A 21,494-nucleotide genomic window follows, 5' to 3' on the forward strand; every position below is an offset into this window, starting at 1 on the left:
GATGGAGGTATGGAGATGTATCAAGTCTGAATGGAATCAGATGTTAATTTCGCGATTTTTAAGCTTCATGGATATTCAAAATTTTGCCCCTGTTTGGGGAAGGTACCAGAATGAGTGGACCGATATATTCCATCTTTACAGCAGATGTCGTGTTAGTGGAAATAATGGGATGTGTGAAATATGGAGAGGAACGGATACTAACTAAATTCGGAATTTTTATTCGTTATAATTACTTAAAACTTTGACCCTTTGTGGGGATGTACCAGAAGAAATGGTCCGATTTGTACCATCTTTATAATAGATCTTGTGTTGATAAAAATATTAGGATGTGTAAAATCTGAATGTAATCGTATGTTAATTTTGTGTTTTATGAGTTTCATCGATATTCAAAATTTGACAATTTGAGGGGGAGGTACCCCAGACCTTTCGTTAATAAATATATTGGGATGAGTGCAACTTGAAACCTATCGGACACTTACATCACATTTTACAAGAGTTATAATTATTCACAATTTTGACCCTTTGTGGGGGAGGTACCAGAAGGAATGGACTCAATCTAAGTAATACCATCCACCATTTGGAAGGAAATTCAAAAATTTAAAAAATCGTCGAAAAATACCGGCTAAATAACTTTCCATCATTGGTGGTAGTACCGATCCCGAACTTCAAATACGAAATTTGAAACAATTCCGGGGTATTATATTGCTAAAATCTTCAAAACACGGAATATCGGGATGTATCGTTATGTGGTGGTATGTGGGGGTATGCGAAAACGTGAACCTGCAAAGGTAATTTTTTATCAATTACGAAATTTGAAACAATTCCGGCAATTAATGTCGCTAAAATAATAAATACAAAATACCGAATATTAAGAGGTACAATTTTATAGAGGCTATGCAAAAACTTGGACCGACATGACCTATTTACGAATTTACCCTGTCTACTGGCATGGCACACGTATATTTTATGTGTGCAAAATTTTAGCCTTCGATCTCAATTCGTTTGAAAAATAGCTCGATTAAAATGGACAGACAGAAACACCGCTAAATAGACTTAGAATTTTACGATGATTCAGAATATATATACTTTGTTGGGTCTGATATGAATTATATGAATTGTAGGAGTTACAATCGAAGTGACGAAATTAATATACCCTCCATAGTATGGTGCAGGGTAAAAAATGTATATCAGAGCAATCGATATATTGTTACCGAGATTCACGAATTTAAAACATTCGGTTGAATGTGTAAAATTCATTTATACTGAAATTGTATAAGGATATATGGAAATCTAAATCTGAACCGATCTCCGCAACATTTGACAGAGGTATTTCTGAGCTTTATATCTGGTACCAAATATCATTGTTGTAGTGAGTATATTACGAATATGAGCGATTTTAACACCAAATCGGATAAAACACAATAGGAAAATGAATATATAGCTATATCTGAAGCGATGTTCGCCAAATTTAAAGGCTGAATTCAGTCGTATGTTTCAAAATCCGTTCGTCCTTTGGTCAAAAAAATGACCTGTGTAAAATTATATTTAAATCGGTTTATTAATGGGACCTGCATTTTTTCACAAATTCACACGGATAGACAGACGGACGGACGGACTGACATACATAAATAGGCTAAGAATGTGATTTGATGGAGATCTTCACAAGAAACTATGGGTCTATTTCGCTTCTTTCTCCGTGTTACAAACAAATACACAAAGACATAATATCCTGACAGTGCGGTGGAGGATATAAAAAGTAATTAGTTAGTAGATCAGTAGTGGGATTCTCGAACGCATTTTTTGACTTACCTACAAAAATCGGTAAAATTAAAACTAAAAATTATGAATTAAAAGTCCCAATTAAAGTAGACAACACTGTTGATATCGGTAGGACTTAAAGACTATCTCATTCTGTTCGGTAACTAAGTATGTCGTTACTTACCGAAATTAGAAGCATTTTTATTTTACCGATGTTTATCGGTAAGAAAATAACAGCAAATACGAAATCAGAGATCCGAGTGATATATTTATATTTCTATTCAGGTGTGTTTATTAAACTCTGAAAACCAAAATCGCCAAACTGAAGCGGTTTGGTTCAAAATATACTAGTATTTAACACCCTCATAATTATTTAATACAGGAGGGACCATCTGATAGGACTATTGAAAATTGTGGAGTTTTTATTTTTCTGAGATGAAGCTGAGTATTTTGGCTTGATTGTCGAAAACCCGAAAATCAGGAAACACCTTTATATGGAAGAAATAACTTTAATTAGATAGGTATAGTCCAATACACTGTAAAAGACCTACACTTAACATGCTAGACACAAAGCAAACTAACAAGTCAACTTTCAAAAATCTGCTGAAAATACAGCCCCTCTATATGGCTGGAAAATAGGCAGAGGGTTGTCATTAAATCGACATAGAATTGTATGCACCTTTTGAAGTGTTGAAAACGATTTTAAGAAAAATTATACGAGGGAGTGTAAACATTTCTTTGGAAAAAATTTAACTCCGGATATTCCATGGAACAGACCTCATGTTAATTTTCCTTACTTTTGCAAATTTCCCTTCCAAAGTTCAGCCAATAAAAATCATTAAAAATTATATATTTACGGCTCATATAATAACCATCCCGCTCTATTAGTAATGTGGCTTGTCATCGTTTTTTCTTTCAGCGTTATCTATTGACAGCATTCAAGAAATGCCAGGCTGCATAAAAAGAAGTGTGAAGATGATTATGACTAAATGTCCAAAGGTTATCAGCAGCAGAGCAACTATAATCGTTGTGGTCGATTGGTGTCTTCTTCCAGCTTGCTTGCAGTTCCAGTCCAATGGCTGGCTGTGTACTTAGTTAAGAATTTACGAGAAGTGAAAACAATGTTTCTAAAAAGAAACTACAAAAAAAAGAACAAAACACGAGAAGAAAAATACTTGGGTTATCATTAAACTTTAAGTGCCTGGGCAACAACACATTTTTTAATACTTTTTGAACTTCGCTTGTCAGCCAGCCAGCGAGCCAGTGCTGGGCAATGCATTCCTTTGTAAGTTAAATACTTGAGATTATGACTGACTGGGTTGATTGGATGGCAGGGTCAAATGAAGAAAAAACAAACTCTAACTAGAAAGAATTCAACATAAAATTTTATTTCTTTTTTTGCTCCTTCGGCAATAATCTGCTTACTCTTCATATTTAAATTTAGCTTAATATTGTGTTTTCTCCCTTTTTTCCACAGAATGCACCAGCAACAAAGTGGCGGAGACAACTGCACTTCTCCATTAGGTGGATGGAGTGAAGAAATAAAAACAAAACAAATAAAACCTCAGTTCAAAGGTTAAAATTTTAATGGTGCAAAAGCTGCATTGTCTGCTCTTTGGATCAGAACATGTATGCACTTGGGGTTTTGAGCAGCAGTTGTCAAGTGATAAGAATAAATTCGAAGAGATTTTCGAAAACCATTTGTCATTTGTTAAAGCAGCACAAAAACAACAACAACATTATCAACAAAAAAGTAATAAAAAATAAACTTTGTTGTGATTGCTTTGAAAAATATTGTTATGATTATTGTATTGTTATTATTAGTACGATTAAATATTATAGTTATTTTATGTTCTTTTGCAGAGGGGAAATCCAAATGTTGACAAATTTTTTGAAAACAATTGTGGGCCAAAGATGTAATTATAATTTTTGAAGGCAGTACACATAACTCCAATTGAAGATTCAAAGACTGACATTTATTTGCGTTGTACGTAAAATTACCACAACTATTAAGGCACAATTTAAAGGGCTCATTTTGTTTGGGCGCCACTTGGTGAAATGGAAACTATATTTTAAATAACCGAAATATTGATGAGATTTGAAACTAGAATAACCTTCAAAATCATGGCCAAAGAAGTATAAAAGCTGTAAGTTCGGCCGTCCGAATTTTTAATACCATCCACCATTTGAAACGAATTTGGCAATTTTCAAAAAAATAAAATCCGTTCTATTAAAATCTTAACAAGTAAGCAAAGGCTATAGTCGTGCGGGGCCGTCCATGTGATACCCTACAACACTACCAGCCCTCTTATGTCCTAATCCATTTTGGAAGATTTCTATTCTATTTGTGATTTCGCCGGGATTAAAACTATTCGAAAAATTTGATTTTATTTAACACAAATGGCATAGCCTTTTTCACCAACTAAATATTACCCGATGACCATCAAAATTGGAAGGCTTCTGCCCATTGATGGGTCTATAATTGCGTCCTGTAGAGAAACTGCAATATCAGGATTTTTTTAGTTTTTGGTTCATTTCAACGCCAAAATATTATGCGATCACCTCCAAAAGAAATAGGGTTCTATTCTGGCCATATCCCCACCTTCATTCTAAATTTCGTGAAGAAGTAGAAGTAGAGTGATTACAAATTAACATAGACAGACGGACAAACGGACATTCATAGGTAGATCGACTCATCTCGGCGACATAGGAAGATCTATATATACTTTCCTATATGGAAAATCAATACTTCGAGGTGTTACACAATTTTGGGTCCAGTCAAACTTATAATACCCCCAACACATAGTGTTGTAGGGTATAAAAATGCCGAATGTATCCGTTATATTAGACTCTAAACGATGATGTGGGCCATCATAGGCAACTTTCGTCATAAGCCATTAAAATATTCATATGCGAAACATGAAAAAAATTCGGTGAAAAATGTAGCTAAAATCATCAAAATACCGAATATAGGGAGGTATTATTATATGGGGGCTAAACCAAAACGTGGATCTGCACAGAAAATTTTCTTTCATAGGCTGTAGTATCCATTACGAACTTCAAATACCTAATTTTAAACAATTCTGGTGAATAATGTCGCTAAAATCATCAAAGTTCCGAATATAGGGGAGGTACCGTTATATGAGGGCTATACGAAGACATGGACCTGCACAAACAATTTTCTGTCATAGGCTATAGTGCCTATTTCAAACTTCAAACACCAAATTTGAAACAATTCTGGTGAATAATGTCGCTAAAATCATCAAAGTTCCGAATATCGGGAGGTACCGTTATATGGGGGATATACGATGACGTGGACCCACACAGACAATTTTCTGTCTTAGGCTACAGTATCTATTACGAATTTCAAATACCAAAATTAAAACAATTCCGGTGAATAATGCCGCTAAAATCAACAAAGTAACGAAAATTGGGAGGTACTTTCATATGGGGGCAACACGAAGACGTGCACCTGCACACACTACTTTCTGTCTTAGGCTATAGTATCCATTACTAACTTCAAATACCAAATTTGAAACATTTCCGATGAATAATTTCACTTAAATCACCAAAATACCGAAAATAGGAAGGTACCATTATATGGGGGCTATACCAAAGCGAGGACCTACATGGTCCATTTTCAATACCTAAAGTCCTGCACACTTAACATACTTTTGAGATTAATTGTATCAACCTACTTCATTTCGTTTCGAAGCTAGAGTGATTTCCACAAACGGACAGTTTTACTCAAATGTGTGTTTGGCCTGCAGGACTGTGAGTATTGCAAGTGGGCTATGTGGGTCTACGTATAGGTATATCATCCACAAACTGTACCTCCCTATATTCGGAATTTTGATAATGATTCACGGGAATTGTTTCAACTTTCGTAATAGAAATCCATAATGGGTACTTCAGCCTGTGACAGAAAATTCGCTCTGCAGGTCCAGGTCTTCGTAGAGCCATCATGTAACAGTACCTCCATATTATCGGTATTTTAATGTTTTTGCGACATTATTCACCGGAATTGTTTAAAGCTTTGTATTTGAATATTGTAATGGCCTATGACAATAATTACATATGCAGGCCCAGGTCTTCAGATAGTCCCCGTATAATTCTACCTCCCTACATTCGTTATTTTATTGATTTTTATTTTTCAACGGATTTTTTATTTTTTTTTTTTTTTAATTTCCAAATTTGTTCTAAATGGTGGAGGGTATTCCAAGTTCGCTCCGGCCGAACATATTGCTTTTTTATTTGTTAGTACTCAAAATCCACAAATCGTACTAGATTTTCAGACTTTGAGGTTTTACCTATTATTCAAGTTTTTTTCCTTTTTCCGAAGTACAAGTGGGAAAATGACAAATAGAAAAATTCTTCAAAATCTTTTATTTATTGAGGATAATTGGAGTAAAGCCATTGTACAAAGGATCCACATTCTATTTTTCTGTCCAAAACGATTTTAACGTTCCCTATACAACATCAAATTTCAGGACTTCAGCTCTATAATTTCAAACAATTCCAAACATACATCTGTTCATACTAAGCATGAACAGTGATCCATATTTGGTCCTTCTCGAAAAATTATAGTACGCAAACAACCAACAGATCTTAATACAAGATATCGACAGATACCTCGTTATCAAATTTCAAGATTCCAGTATACTTTTTGTATACCAACAGCGACCTCAATTCAAATTTTAGAATTCCAGCTCTACCCCTTCATCCAAATTTAGTACCACTTTGTACTTTTCGAACAATTATGATACAAATTTCCAAAAACACCTACATATCTTAAAAACAGACATCAAGAGTGACAACTATATCAAATTTCAGGATATCAGCTCTATCCCTTCACCAAATACCAAATTTAGTTTAATGTAGTACTTTTCGAACAACTATAGCACGCATTTCCAAACCCTCCTCCAAAATCAAAAAAACACTACCATTAGGTATTTTTTCCCAAAACCACCTTCATGTTTCAATTCCAGATGTCAACTGTGGCCTTAATATCAAATTTCAGGATTTCAGCTCTGTAATTTCCCCCATTACCAAATTTAAAACAATTATATTACGCGTATGCAAAACCAGCTCCTTCTCAACCGCAGACACCAATAGTGATATCTCTATCAAATTTTAGGATGCCAGCCCTATCCCTTTACCCAATACCAAATTTAGTACCATTTAGTACTTTTCGAACATCAATAATACGCATTTCCAAACCCAATTCCAAATCTGTTCCTCAGATACCAACAATTATCTAAATATCAAATTTCAAAATTTTATCTCCACCCATTCAAAAAGGACCAAATTTAGTAACATTTAGTGCTTTTTCCAAAACCTCCTCCATATATCAATTCTAGATTCCAAAAGTGACCTTAATATAAAATTTCAGTTCTGAAATTTCCCCCATTATTAAATTTAGTACAACCACCAGTGACATCCATATCAATTTTCAGGATTTCAGCTCCTCATCCTGTACCAAACTTAGTACTATTTAGTACTTTTCATACAGTTATGGTACACATTTCCAAACCCACCTTCATATCTTATAACCAGCTACCAAAAGAGAACTCAATATTTATTTTGAGGATTCCAGCCCTACCCCATACCAAATGTTGTAGCATTTTGTACATAAGTACTTCGTACCTTAGTTCACATTTCCGAATCTACTTCCATAAATCAAATTTACTTTCCAACATTGATTCTCATACCAAATTTCAAGTTCTATTCTAATACCAAATGGTGCCATTTTAGAGGATTGGTACATTTTAGAAATTTTCGCTTAAGCTTCGAATTTCCAAAATATCTCTATCGAATTACCAAAAGTACCCCTTCCTGCAGTTGTTGTTGTTGTAGCAGTAGTGCATGTGTGTGTTTGTGTTCTGCTAATCTGGTTCCAGCTCCAGGTTTAGAAATTCGGCTACTTTAACGGGCTGTAGCCAGAGATCCTCTGGAGTGAGTTGGGTAGGTTTGGCTGAGCAATTAAAAAGGTGTAGCGTATTGTGCGGGCCTGTATCGCACGCCGGGCAGGCGTCACGCACATCTTCATCAATTCGTGCCCAATACGAATTGAGGCGACTACACCATCCTGAACGTAATTGCGCCAAAACTACCCTGGTTTGTCTAGGCAGCTGACGTTCTTCGGCTGCAATGGATGGGGGGTGGACTCCGAGGACGGCATTTACTTTATAACTGCTCATAGCATCCGCGACTGCATCGGTGTGAATGCCACTCAGACCTGCCTGATAGGCTTCTTGATCTAGAGGCTCTCTCTTGTAGCGCTGGACCTCCCTCTCTAGATCATGTATGTCCTTCCTGACACGCCTGGGTGGGGGAGAGTTATCCACCATATGATGGTTGGGATGACTCTCACGGTAACACCCAAGCAGGTACTGCAACGAAAGCATATGATTATGCTGACGTAAGGGAAGGACTTTCGCCTCCTCATGTAGTCCATCAGTGACGCTCATTCCAAGAATTTCATAATTCTACCTCGATCCTTTGTCTTATACATAGTTTTCTATTTTTAGTACACTTTATTAATTTTCGTATCCATTAATTACGAATTTCCAAGACAGGTGTAAAATTTGAAGAGTCAACCGGTATTTCACTAATCCTTTGTGATAGATTAAGGTGAGGCCAAGCCCTCTCCAAAGTGGCTACCTTTTTGGCATTTTTTGTATTTTTATACCCTCCACCATAGTATGTATATAAATATACATTTTAAACCCCACAAAGTATATATTCTTGATCAGCATAAAATTATATGTCGATTAAGCAATGTCCGCCGTCTGTTCGTCGGTCCGTCTATCCGTCTGTGGAAATCACTCTAGCTTCCGAACGAAATAAAGTAGGTTGATAAAATTTACTCAAGTGTGTATTATGTCTGCAGGACTTTTGAATTGAAAATGGGCAAATGGGCACGTCTTCGTATAGCGCCCATATAAAGGTACCTACCTATATTCGATATTTTGATGATTTTACCTACATTATAAACAGATTTTTTTTCAAGTTTCGCATTTGTATATTCTAATACCTTGTGACAAAATTTGCCTATGCAGGTCCACGTCATCGTGTAGACCCTAATATACGGCTACATTCGGTATTTTTAGGATTTTAACAGAATTTATTTATTTTATTTTTTTTTTTTTTTTTTTGAAAATTGCCAAATTTGTACCAAATGGTGGAGGGTATTCAAGACAGAAAATTGTCTATTTAGGTCCACGTCTTCATATAGACCTCATATAACGGCACTTCCATTTTGTTTCAAGTTTTATGATATTAGCGAAATTTTTACCCGGAATTGTTTCAAATTTCGTATCTACAGTTCGTATTGGGTCCTACAGCCTGTGTCAAAAATTTCTTATGCAAGACCTCGTCTTCTTTTCCCTATATGTATAAAAGTTTCCCTTTGAAGGGTATTTTTGGAACGATTTTATTGGAAATTCTTCAAGTTCCTTCAGAATGGTGGACGGTATTAAATGTTCGGAATTAGCCGAACTTAGCCACTTTTTTACTTGTTTATAAAAGAATCTCTCATAAAACTAGGAATTATCTTTTCAAAAATAATAATGAAATATAATTTTTATTTTAAATATTATCATTAATTTCTTATTAGGATTACAACATATTCGAACATAAAAATCAATTCTCAAAAAAAAATTTAGTTCAGACAATAAATAAAATATTTCAAGAAGACAACCTCAAACTAAAATGTGCCACTAGTCGTAAATAAGTCCATATTAGAGCTTGACCTCTCCATGCAAGAGGCAATAATTATGTCAAATTTTTGTCTTGTGCCACCCCTTCCTTCCACTTTACATTTTTTACGATTATTTGTACTGAAATGAAGTGACAACTGGCCACTGTTTCTTTGGACTCACTGGTGGGTCTCACATGGCCTGGATTATGGCACCGGGGTTCATAATATTATGTCATTTTTTTCTTGTTTAATGCAATTAAATATTATTTTAATGTCTGGTAATGTATGTAAATGTAAAAACAATAAAAGAAAATCATAATAAAACGAACAAAACGAATATTATTCGAGAGTCGTAAAAAACGCGTAAAAGCGACGATGTTCGTTTTAGTTGTTAAACATTAAAAGTCATGAAGAAAAGAAGAAGTGTTCTCAACAATGGAATATGAAATGTGGCGTAGTAGCCTCTCTAGGACCATAGGAAAATTATTTGATGTCGAAGAAGAAAATAAAACACTTATTCGAAATGAAAATGAAAACAAATAAATTTGGAAGCCTGGCCACCAGCACAGTGGAAGCTAAAATAGTACTATACAAAAAAAAAAAAAAAAAAAAACAGAAGAAAATATATTTTTTTGGTAATAAAAATTATTTTTATTACCTTAACTAGTATTGCGCTGGAGTATAAGAGAGAGAGAGATAGGCAACATTTTTAATGTTTATATATTTAATATTTCTTGTTGTTTTTGTTGCTGCTGTTGTGACGTTGCGTGAACAATAGATCATTGCTGGATTTTTAAGCGCCAAACAGAAGAATCCAAAATAACGTTACGAAATGCAAAGTATGTAGAGAAGGTCCGTTGGAAGATGTCTGCTGTTTTTTTATATGCCGGAATTAATGTCCAGCCTACCCTTTAATGTGCTGGAAATTATGACCTTATTTGGTTAATTTTAGCCACAAAACGTTTCACTTATAAATATTTATAAAGGTAATAAAAAAATTGGCTTCATTCCAAAGAATTGCATGTTGACCACAACAATTTTACTGACCATTTGAGTTTGTGGAGACACCTGGTGTTATCCCTCCGCAAAAGAAAAAACACACTTATTTTTGGCTAAATTACTTTATTTGTTTCGCATTTTTTTAAAAATAACTCAATTTTGAGCTAATCTTTGTGAGACAAAGATATCAACATTATTTGGTAGCACTCTGGCTTCATACCCAGTTTCTGAGATTGGCAACATAAAACTGGTTTTTGCTTAAGTTTGTTTTTGTTTACCTCTGTGGAACTACAATCATAAGCCAAACTTTAGTACACTGGAGATGCGGTTTGTCATAAATGTTTGATGATAATTTTTCAGAGAATGTTTTTATACCCTACACCACATAGTGGTAAGGGTATTTTGTTTTTGAGCATTTGTTAGTAACATAGAGAAGGAAGCGAGGTAGACCCATAGTTATTTTTGAGGATCTTCATAGAATAACTTTCTGAGTCCGTCCGTCTCACCGAATTCAGTCTAGAAGCAATTACATCAAATTTGGTGAAAATCTGTTCAGATATAGCTCTAGCTCCCATATATGTTTCATCCGATTTAAGTCCCTCACATGCGTAATATGCACTCCACAAAAATTACATTTGGTACCAGACATCAGATACTGCTCGAAAATAAATCTGTATTTTTATATTTTATACCAAGTAACATTGCTATAGAGTGCATGATACCATTTCGAGAGGGATGATATTAAAAACAAGTAAAAAAACATTAAGTTCGGCCGGGTCGAACTTTTGATACCCTCCACCTTAGGGTAATGAAAACGTTAAAACCAATGATGACCAATGACCCACAAATACCAATTTTTAGACATATTCGTGGAAAAATGTGTAAAATCATCAAAACACCGAATATCGGGAGGTATAAGGCTATACAAAAACGTGGACCTATACATACAATGTTTCGCCAACGGAGCTAGAACTAATTCCAATTTTTAAGCAAAAAATGTGACAAAAACATCAAAATACTCAATATCGGGAGATACCGTTATATGAGGCTATACCAAAGCGTGGACCTATTACATATAATGTTTCGCCACACGAACTAGGACCCATTATGACCTACAAATGCCAATTTTCAGACATATCCGTGAAAAAATGTGGCAATAATTATCAAAATTCGAATATAGGGAGGTACCGTTATATGGGGGTATACCAAAACGTGGACTTATACATGCAATGTCTCGCCACCGAAGCTAGAACCCATTATGACCAACTAATACCAATTTTTAGACAAACCCATGAAAAAATGTGGCAAAAATCATCAAACTACCGAATACCGGTTATATGGGGGCTATACCAAAACGTGGACCTATACATGCAATGTTTCGCCACCGGAGCTAGAACTCACTATGACCAACAAATACCAATTTTTATCGACTTAGAATTTTATAATGATTATGAATATATATATACATTATGGGGTCTCCGACGAATATTTCGACATGTTACAAACGGAATGACAAAGCTAATATACCCTCCTTTCCAAGGTGGAGAGTATAAAAAGAAGTAAGCAAAGGCTGTAGTCGGGCGGGGGCCGACTATGTGATACCCTACAACGCGACAATATGTTAGAAGCTCCCATATGTCCACATCCATTTTGGAAGATTTTGCTTTTGAAGTTATGCCACAGCCCAGGTATTACCCTTAGCATTTTGACCAGGGATATTTGCCCAATATTTATTCAGTCGTGCTGTTAGTTGTTGTGGTCCATTTTACAGCTAAATATAATCCAATGGTCATCCAAAATACTAGAACTCTTCCCTGTCCTTAACTCTCTTCTCAGACGTGTCGATTGGCTTCAATTGTGTGATCAGGAGATTTTTTCATTTGTACCCCTAAATATTTTACGATCAACTCCAAAAGCAAGAAGCCAATCTGAATCTTTAAATTTAGACTCATCTATATGATTTGCTTGTCTACGATATTTGGTTATATTGTCAACGTAATCAGCATAAAAAGCCAAAAGTTCGCCTTTTGTGTATTTCGGATATCGCCTGTAAGTAGTGCTGGCATTTTTTCACACAAAAATAGTGGTCGACACTACCCACTGTCCAAAACTCTAACTTCATGCGAGATTTCATGTCCATTGGTTTCTATTTGCGACCTTTATGCAAAATCAGGAAAATTTTTAGCTGTTGGTCCATTTCAACCCCTAAATATATTGCGGACATCTTTGAAAGCAATTGACCTAGCCCTTCTGAGCCTAACCCTACCCTTGTGAAAAGTGAGGAACGGACGATAATTGCAATCTGTATATAATAACCACAACCTGTGTTGTAAGGTGAAAAAATATTACAAAATATACACTTCAATATTTTAAGTCAAATTGGAAAAATCGCATGCGATAAAAAATATATGAAAAAAGGTAAAAAAATGTCACAAAATCTATATTAGTATCATTATTGGCATATTTTTATGCGATTTTTTTAGATTTTTTACTTTTGTGCCAGAGGGCATTCTGAATTGACAAAATTTGTCATTCTTGAGATATAAGCATTCTAGCCAACATCCCCTTTCTTTGTATATATACATTGTATATATTTCGCTATGTATATCCGATATATTCACTATTGGCATCTACGTAATGGTCAGAATTGACCTTATACGTCTATTTGTGACTTCGCCGGGATTAAAAATATTCGCGGTTTAATGGAAATTTTGACTCTTCTTTAACACAAATTTTATGGTATATTTCACCCACTAAATATCACCCGATAACCATCAAGATTGGATGGCTTCTGCCCAGCCCTAAGCTCTAGCCCCATGCTAGCTTCCGCTTCGATTGGTCTATAATTGCGACCTGTAGAGCATCTGCAAAATCAGGAAATTTTTCAGTTTTTGGTGCATTTCAAATATTTTGCGATTATCTCCAAAAGCAATATGCTTCTATTATTGCCCTAACCCTACCTCCATTCTAAATTTCGTGAAGATTCGGCCATAATTGAGACCTGTAGAGTGATTACAAATTAACATGGACAGATGGACGGAGGGACATACATAGCTAGATCAATTTAGCTCGGCGAGATATGAAGATCCAAAGAAGATCCAAAAAAACAAACAAATAGTGTGAAATATTTGTTTTTTTTTTTTTGAATTATAACCTATATGTGGTTTTACATAAAATTCCATAAAACATTATTTTATCAAAGGTCGCTAAAAAAAAAATCGTCAGAATTAAAAAAATCAGATTGATTTTTTTTTCGAGTTTTGTTCAAAGGGTTTAAAAAAAATTTCCAAGTAAATTCTACAATTGAGAAACAGAGATTCCTGTCCGCACCATTATCACATTGAGAATTTATTTATTTTTTCTCAAAATCCATTAAATTGTTTCAAATATCAAAACTTTTAACAGTTCGTACCAAAAATATATAGGGGTCCTTTAACGCCCTTTAAGTATCAATTTCGGTGTACAACCAATTGCCCTATCTGTATGTTTGATCTTGAATTTTGTGTGGCAAAGTCTTCAATCATTATTCAAAATTGTAATTTTTAAAAAAAAGGTATTTGAGTTTAGTTTAAATTTTTTATTATTATATTTATTATATTATTTTTTATTATCATTTATTTATTTTTTTTTTCTATCTATCTATTTATGCAATTTTCAGAACTGGCTTCATTTTCAAAACCACAGCCACTATGATTTTCATCAATTCAAAAATAAGCACACATACATTCGCAAACTGTATAAAATCTGCAAATACTTTTCGAAATACTATGAAGCCTGTCATAAAGGGAGTGGGATGCTCAAGGCACATGCATAAATTACAAAAATTAAAAACGTTGTTGTTATCGAAAATAAATTGTCAATTGGAGAATTTCAGTAAAATCGTCCTTTTAAAAAATGGTTTAAAATCAATGCATATTCTAAGAATATCCAGAAATAAGGATGTTGAATTTTATTCAAATAGTCAAACATTCGTTCTTGTTTCTAGAGAAGGTAAACCCCTAAACCTCTGAACGTACATTTGACATAGAGCAGTTGATTGTCACTTATACCGTATTTTTACCCCAAAGCATTAATTTTTTTTTTGTGGATACTGCGTAGTTCGGAAATATCCAAATTACTTCAATACTTCCAATTTATTTACAAAAAATATCTGGCTGTTAATTAAAAACCATTTTACACTTTACTACATGTAAGACCACAATTTTTTTTTTTCAAACATAGGCTATAATCAAATTAAAATTTAATCAAGCTCTAAACAATTTCGTTAGGCAACAACACTTCACAACATTCTTGTTTTTCTTTTTCCAATTTTTCATATTGCTTCACACTTTGTAAGACTTTTTTTCAAAATTTCCACAGCTTCGAAATCTAGTTTTATTCCAGAAACTAAGAAAAAAAAACTATTTTTCCTTCATGACAACATGATTTGATACGATTTTTCTTCTGGTGAACAACACGTTGTAGTTGTTGTTGTTAGTTTTTGTTGCACCCATTAATGAAAACCAAAACACCATTGGTGTTGGTCATACTTATGTCCGTCCGTCCATCCATTCTACGACCATCCATCCAAGCATCCAGCCGTCCGTGTTTAATACGTATCGTTCCCCCTTCTCGGCGTAGTGTAATATACAATTTGTGCGATTGAAGTACACACACACGCTCGGGGATTTACGGGGAACTTATTATTAATTTGAACAAGTTGAACCAGTTCCATCAAAGGCTGTTATTAAATAACACAAAAGACCAAATCAAACAGTCAGCCAGCCAACCAACACATTGCACCCATGTGAGCGACCCAACATCTCTGAAATTGAAAGGCCAATTCATGGCTAAAAATTCTCTTAGAGGAAAAATAATACTCAATTGTGTTTAAGAGAAGCGAAGAGAAATGGAAATAATTTGAGTTATTGAATTGTTATGGTTGTTCAAGACTTAAAGAGAGAAATTTAGTACTAAATTTCGATGAGAGTGCTACGGAAGAAAAATACTCAAGAGAAATTGAGTGTGCTGTCCATGAGGCAAGAGCAATTCGTATGGCTTATTCATAACAAAAATTTAGTACTAAAACTGCATTGGAGGGGGATGCTACGCTGCTGCTCTTTTAAAGAAATTAGTGGGGATTTAATTTTTTAAAATCCATTTCCAAAATTAAAAAAAAATGCATTTAAAGAAAATCACTTTCACCTTAACCCTTAATAATTAGTAACATTTTATGGTTCATTTGCAACACTAATCCCCCCACAACAACTACTCGCAAGCTATATTCCCCATGGCCATAGCTTTTCCGGCTATATATTGTCTAATCAGCCACAAGTAGAACATAACGCGTGCCTTTAGCATGCCAAAGGGAATTTAAATCTCATCAACTTGCCATGATTTGGAAAATGATTCGAAACACACCAAAACGAAATTCCATAGTGACTGCAACATTAATTTGATTACAAAAATACATCTCAAGTGGTCAGAAGAGGTGATACAACAACACCAGCCCAGCAGCTACCACATATTATGCACTTTTCGTAAACAAAAACAAAACACCAGGAAAAAAAGTGTCTACAACAGCACACAAACGCCGTTCGTTCATTTTATTCAAAACAAAATCCCTTCCTAAAAATAAAAACGCAAACAAAACTCTTCTTCCTCTGTATAGGGGGAGCGGGCGATGAGGTGATGTTCATCAACATCAAACTCCTTTGGTTTCGTTTCAAATTTAAATTTCACATCAGTGTTTTTGGGTAGAAGATTAGTTGCCCAGAATTTATGTTTGGAGATTTTTCTGTTCGGCGCGATATCTACATTTTATTTAGTGATTAGAACACAATGAAGCAATATGTTTCACATCTACCAGCAGTTGACAAAAAAAAAAAAAAAAAAAAAAATTGAAAAGAAAGAAGAAAGGAAATTATGTTTTATAGCTTCCAAAAAGACACTGGGGAACAAAAGGGGTAAATAAGCACACTTGAGAAGAACTTCACTCCGGGGGCGAAAAACGAAAACAATCATTGTTGTAGGACATTTTTTTTTTTGTAGTTTGGTGTTGAAAAATGCATTTTGAGAGCATGTGGAAGGCATATAGACAGATTGTTATCGGATAAATCAAATATATATGAGAACCGTGCTTTTAAGCTTTATTACTTATTTAGTATGAGAATTTGAGAGACAATTTCGGATGTGGGGTAGTTGAAGGGTTTATATCACATACCATAACAAATAGTTTCACTATCGAATGCATTCCAGATTAAGTTTCATGTTAGCAATTATTTAGTTATTTCTATATTCCACTGTAAACGCCATATGTCTAAAATCATAAATTTTTAGGATAACAAAAAAGAAGATCTTAATTCTGAACATTATAAGATTTTCTAATGTTGGTTAATTTTTGTAGTTTTTTGTTAAATACGAATAAAACACAAAAATCATAATTTTATCAATTAAAGAAAAAACCAACAAAAAGCATCTAAGTTTTACTGTGCCGAAATTTTAATACTCTTCAGCATTTGGGAAAAATTGCAACAATTGAATAGCGTGGGGCACCGTTAAAAACGAACACTTGGGAAGATACTCCAAATACCTGATTTTATACAATATCGTCGAAAAATGTGCCATAAATGATCAAAATACTGAATATCTTTAGGTACAGTTTTATGGGAGATATACGCAAATTTGACCATATCCAGATACTTATCTATCAAGAAAGATAGTATCTATCAGCAACTCCAAAATCCAACTTTTAAATAGTTTCAGTAAAAAGAGTGTCTAAAATCATCAAAATATAAAGGCAATTTTCTGACAAAAAAGAGGTAGAACTCGTAATACCAAATTTGAAACAATTGTGGTGGGAACTGTGAAATTAACCATCAAAACACAGAGGTTCAGTTATATGGATATATGGGGCAAATACCAAAACTTGTGACGTATATGGGCAGTTCTCTCTGCAAGGATATTTTCCACATACTGGGAACACAAACTGTCAATTTACAGTAAATTTATTTAAAAATTGGGACTAAAAAACCCAAAATGACTTATATTTGATGGTATATGGAGGCTATACCAAAACGTGGACTTATATGGCCCAATTGGAAAAATTCTACATCTGGATAAAATTTCATTAATTCACTTCATTTGGTTCGGAAGCTACAGAAATTTCCACAGACGCATGGACATGCGGACATACATGTTTAACTCGATATAAAAGTAAATGCTGATCAAGAATTGTGAGATCTAGAATAGATATTTTGTTGTGGTACGAACGGAATGACAAACTTGATATGGAGCGGATATGGTGGCGGGTATAAAAACGTTGTATATACGTTTTTATACCCGGTATATACGTTGTGACCCTACATTAGCGGTGTCTTCCGCAATTACTGTAAAACCAGTAAGGAAAGCTCAAAAGTCGGGCGGGGCCGACTATATGATAACCTACACCACTATGTATAATTAGTAGAGCTCTCGTAATAAAAAGATTTATATTGCAATTAATGAGCTCAATGACATTTCTGGTACAAAATAACATTATGGTAGAGTGCATATTCCGAAAGTTGGAAAATTTAACAGCCAAATCGGATGAAACATATATATGGGAGAAAATTTGAAATTCTTGCTTCTATGCTAAACTCGGTTGAATTAGGTATTTGGTGCATAATAAACCTGAAATCGGATAATATGGGAGCTATATTCAAATCTGAGCCGATCTTCATAAAATTGAAAACAGCTATTTATACCCTATACCACAAGGTGGTCAGGGTATTATGTCTTTGTGCATTTGTTTGTAACAGGCAAAAGGAAACGAGATAGACCCATAGTTCTTTTTGATGATCTGCATAGAATCACATTCTGAGTCGATTTATGCATGCCCGTCCGTCCGTCTGTCCATGTATTTTTGTTAACAAAGTACAGTTCGTATTTATTGTCCTATCCAGATGAAATGTTGCACAAATCATTTGTTTGAAATTGGAGATAATCGGTCAAAATTTAGATATAGCTCCCATATATATCTTCGCCCGATTTGCTTTTTATTGTGCACCAAACGTGTAATATCAGTCCGAATATTATGGAATTTTGCATGTACGATCAGATTGGACCTGAAAATAAGTATGCCAAATTTGATCGAAATCGGTTCAGATATAGCTATAGCTCCCATATATATTGTTCATCCGATTTGCTATTTTTGTCCTCCGCAGCCGTAATATGCACTCTGTAACAACGCTTTTTGGGGAAATATATTAAATATCACTCAGAAATATCCTTGCTAAATTATATCGAGATCGGTTCAGATTTGGATATAGCTCCCATATATAACTTCGTCCGATTTAACTTTTATTGTGCACCAAGCGTCTAATATTTGTCCAAATGGTATGGAATTTGGCACTTACGACCGAATTGAGTATAGAAGCTAGTATGTCAAATTTGGTGAAGATGGGTTAAGATATAGCTATAGCTCCCATATATACTGTTCATCCGATTTGTCATATTTGTTACCCACAGCCGTAATATGCACTCCAACGAGTGCATACCCACGATATTCAGGGAAATATATCAAATACAGCTCATAAATATCTTTGCCCATTTTTATCGAGATCGGTTCCGATTTGGATATAGCTCCCATATATATCTTTATCCGATTTCAAGTTAATTGTGCACCAAATGGGTAATTCAAGGACGAATTTAAGGGATACAAATCCTTCGGCATATTCAGCCTTTGAACTTTAAATTATAATCATAGCGTGTATGAACTTTTAATTGTTATGCGGAGCTCTACTAAATTAGCAAAGTGGTGTAGGGTATCATAAAGTCGGCCCCGCCCGACTTTAAGACTTTCTTTACTGGTTTTTGGCTGCATCTCATATCGGGAATCAAATATTATTCTTATATCGTGCATTTACAAATTTGAGGGACTTAAACACCAAATCGGATGAAACATATATATGGGAGCTATAGCAATATCTGAACCGATTTTCATCAAATTTAAAGTACTTATTTCTATACTAAATTCGGTTTGAATTACTAAAATTCACACCATTTGGACTGTTATTAGTCATTTGGTGCACAAGAAACCTAAAATGGTATGAAGATATATATGGGAGCTATATCTAACTTTGGACCGATTTTCACCAATCTCAATAGGGCTCGTCCTTGAGCCAAACAAATGTTATTCAGAAAATTTCATCTCAATCGAATAATAAATGAGACCTGCATTTTGTTTACAAAAATACATGGACAGACGGACGGACGAACACGCATAAATCGACTCAAAATGTGATTCTATGCTGATTACCAAACGGAACTATGGGTCTTTCTCGTTTCCTTCTCCATGTTACAAACAAATGCACAAGAACATATTACCCTTACCACTATGTGGTGGTTCATTTTGGTCTTCTACATAGAATAATATTTTGATTCACACAAAATGGTCTCGACTGGAATTTAGTATGTCAAGTACGACCCAAATCAATTCATATTTATATAGTTATAGCTCCCATATGTATGATTCATCCGAGTTTACATTTAAGTCTTCTCAAGGTCATAACCAATTTTCCTTTATGATATAGCAAAAAAAAAATGCAAGACTAGTAAGTTCTTGAAGATACTGGAACAGATCAGATTCGATTTTCGATTTTCAAACATGTTGAAAAAATATTCTTAAAATATACAATATTTTGCTTGGATTTAGTGATTTACCCCTCGAATTTTGGAACCATGCGACAATTTTATATATATTTCACTGTATTTTCAGATATCGTAATTGTAGGTGGTAGGACACTTCCTTGACTTTGTATGCGTTACTATTTTAATTTATCTTTATGTCAAAATACAAATATGAGAACATTTTTAATATATTTCCCAAGCAATTTTCAAAATCCATGTCTTAATTGTGATTCTAATTTTACATAATGAATGCACTTCAATTCCAAACTCAGGTGCAGCGGAAATCATTTTCACATTACCAAGACCAAAATAGTTCCAATATTTTATGCTCCCATAAGAAAACTGCTCATTATAATCAACCATGTATGAAATTGAACAGCAAAGGGATACCAACGCTTTAAAACCATGACTAATTAAGTTAATGAAACTGTATGAGAAAGCTATTATCTGCAAAGATTTTCAACTTTTGCCGCACCTTGTTATATTGGCATTGAAAATCAGGTTGTTTCGCATGGTACACCTACCATGCGGCCGCTACTTGTGATCTGTAAATATGGAGCACAAAAATTGTGTGTGTGTGTGTGTTTGTTTGCATCTGAAATCGAACAGAATTGCAGTTTAAAGTTCTAAACAATTTAATTTTATGCATTGCCTCTTTAAATTGTGGAATGTTTTGTTTGCTGTATTTTCTGAGGAAAATTGTGAAAATTAAAGTTCTCTTGAAGAGAGAAATTAAGAGAAGTAAGTATATTCAATTTTCACTCAAGAGAGGCTGGTATTTTACTCTCTGTGTGAATTTCTTTGTCTCTTTCTCCCTCTCTCTCCCTCAATGTTTTATTGTCTCATTGTTTACACTAGCGCCTTTTGTCGTGCTGGTGGTCGGTTTTGTTACTAAATTTTGTGTTGCAAGGATAATATAAAATAAAGGATAGAGAGAGCGAGAGTAATGGAGAGAGGAGGGTAGAATCTATGAGCTGTTTATGTGTGTTTACTCAAGGATAAGGTAAAGGTCCTTGTTTAGTTTCCGTTTTTACCGCTATGTAAAAAGGGCCACTCTTGCTCAATTTGGGGGAGGGCATTGAGGAGGATGGAAAAAAATTGAGAAATATAATCATTTCAAATATTCTAATAAAATGAGAAAAATATGGAAAGTGATTTTATATTTTTTTCCAAATTGTTTTTATATTCAACGAAAAAATGTTTTCATTGCTTATCCAAAATAAAAATTTGCTCATGCTGTTTACTTTGTGACTTGTTCCCTCTCAATTTTTGAGTTCTCTCATTCTCTGCTCTCTGTAGTTTTGTGCATTTCTCTTCCCATTGTTGTGGCTATCATCAGCCAACCATCCATCCATTCAGTCAGCCAGCCATAGTCGTTTCGTTGTAA

General features: G+C 34.4%; 1 long non-coding RNA gene across 1 annotated transcript; it reads right to left on the reverse strand.

Moving 5' to 3' along the window:
- Positions 1-2,744: 2,744 nt before the first annotated feature.
- LOC131804588 (uncharacterized) lies at positions 2,745-3,301 on the reverse strand. Its single transcript, XR_009343174.1, has 3 exons — positions 3,184-3,301; positions 2,986-3,120; positions 2,745-2,885 (listed from the first exon to the last, which is right to left on the reverse strand). It is a non-coding gene; the product is annotated as an uncharacterized LOC131804588 (long non-coding RNA).
- Positions 3,302-21,494: the final 18,193 nt, after the last annotated feature.

The sequence above is a fragment of the Musca domestica genome, unplaced genomic scaffold (genome assembly GCF_030504385.1).
Source record: "Musca domestica strain aabys unplaced genomic scaffold, Musca_domestica.polishedcontigs.V.1.1 46, whole genome shotgun sequence".
Lineage (NCBI taxonomy): Eukaryota > Metazoa > Arthropoda > Insecta > Diptera > Muscidae > Musca > Musca domestica.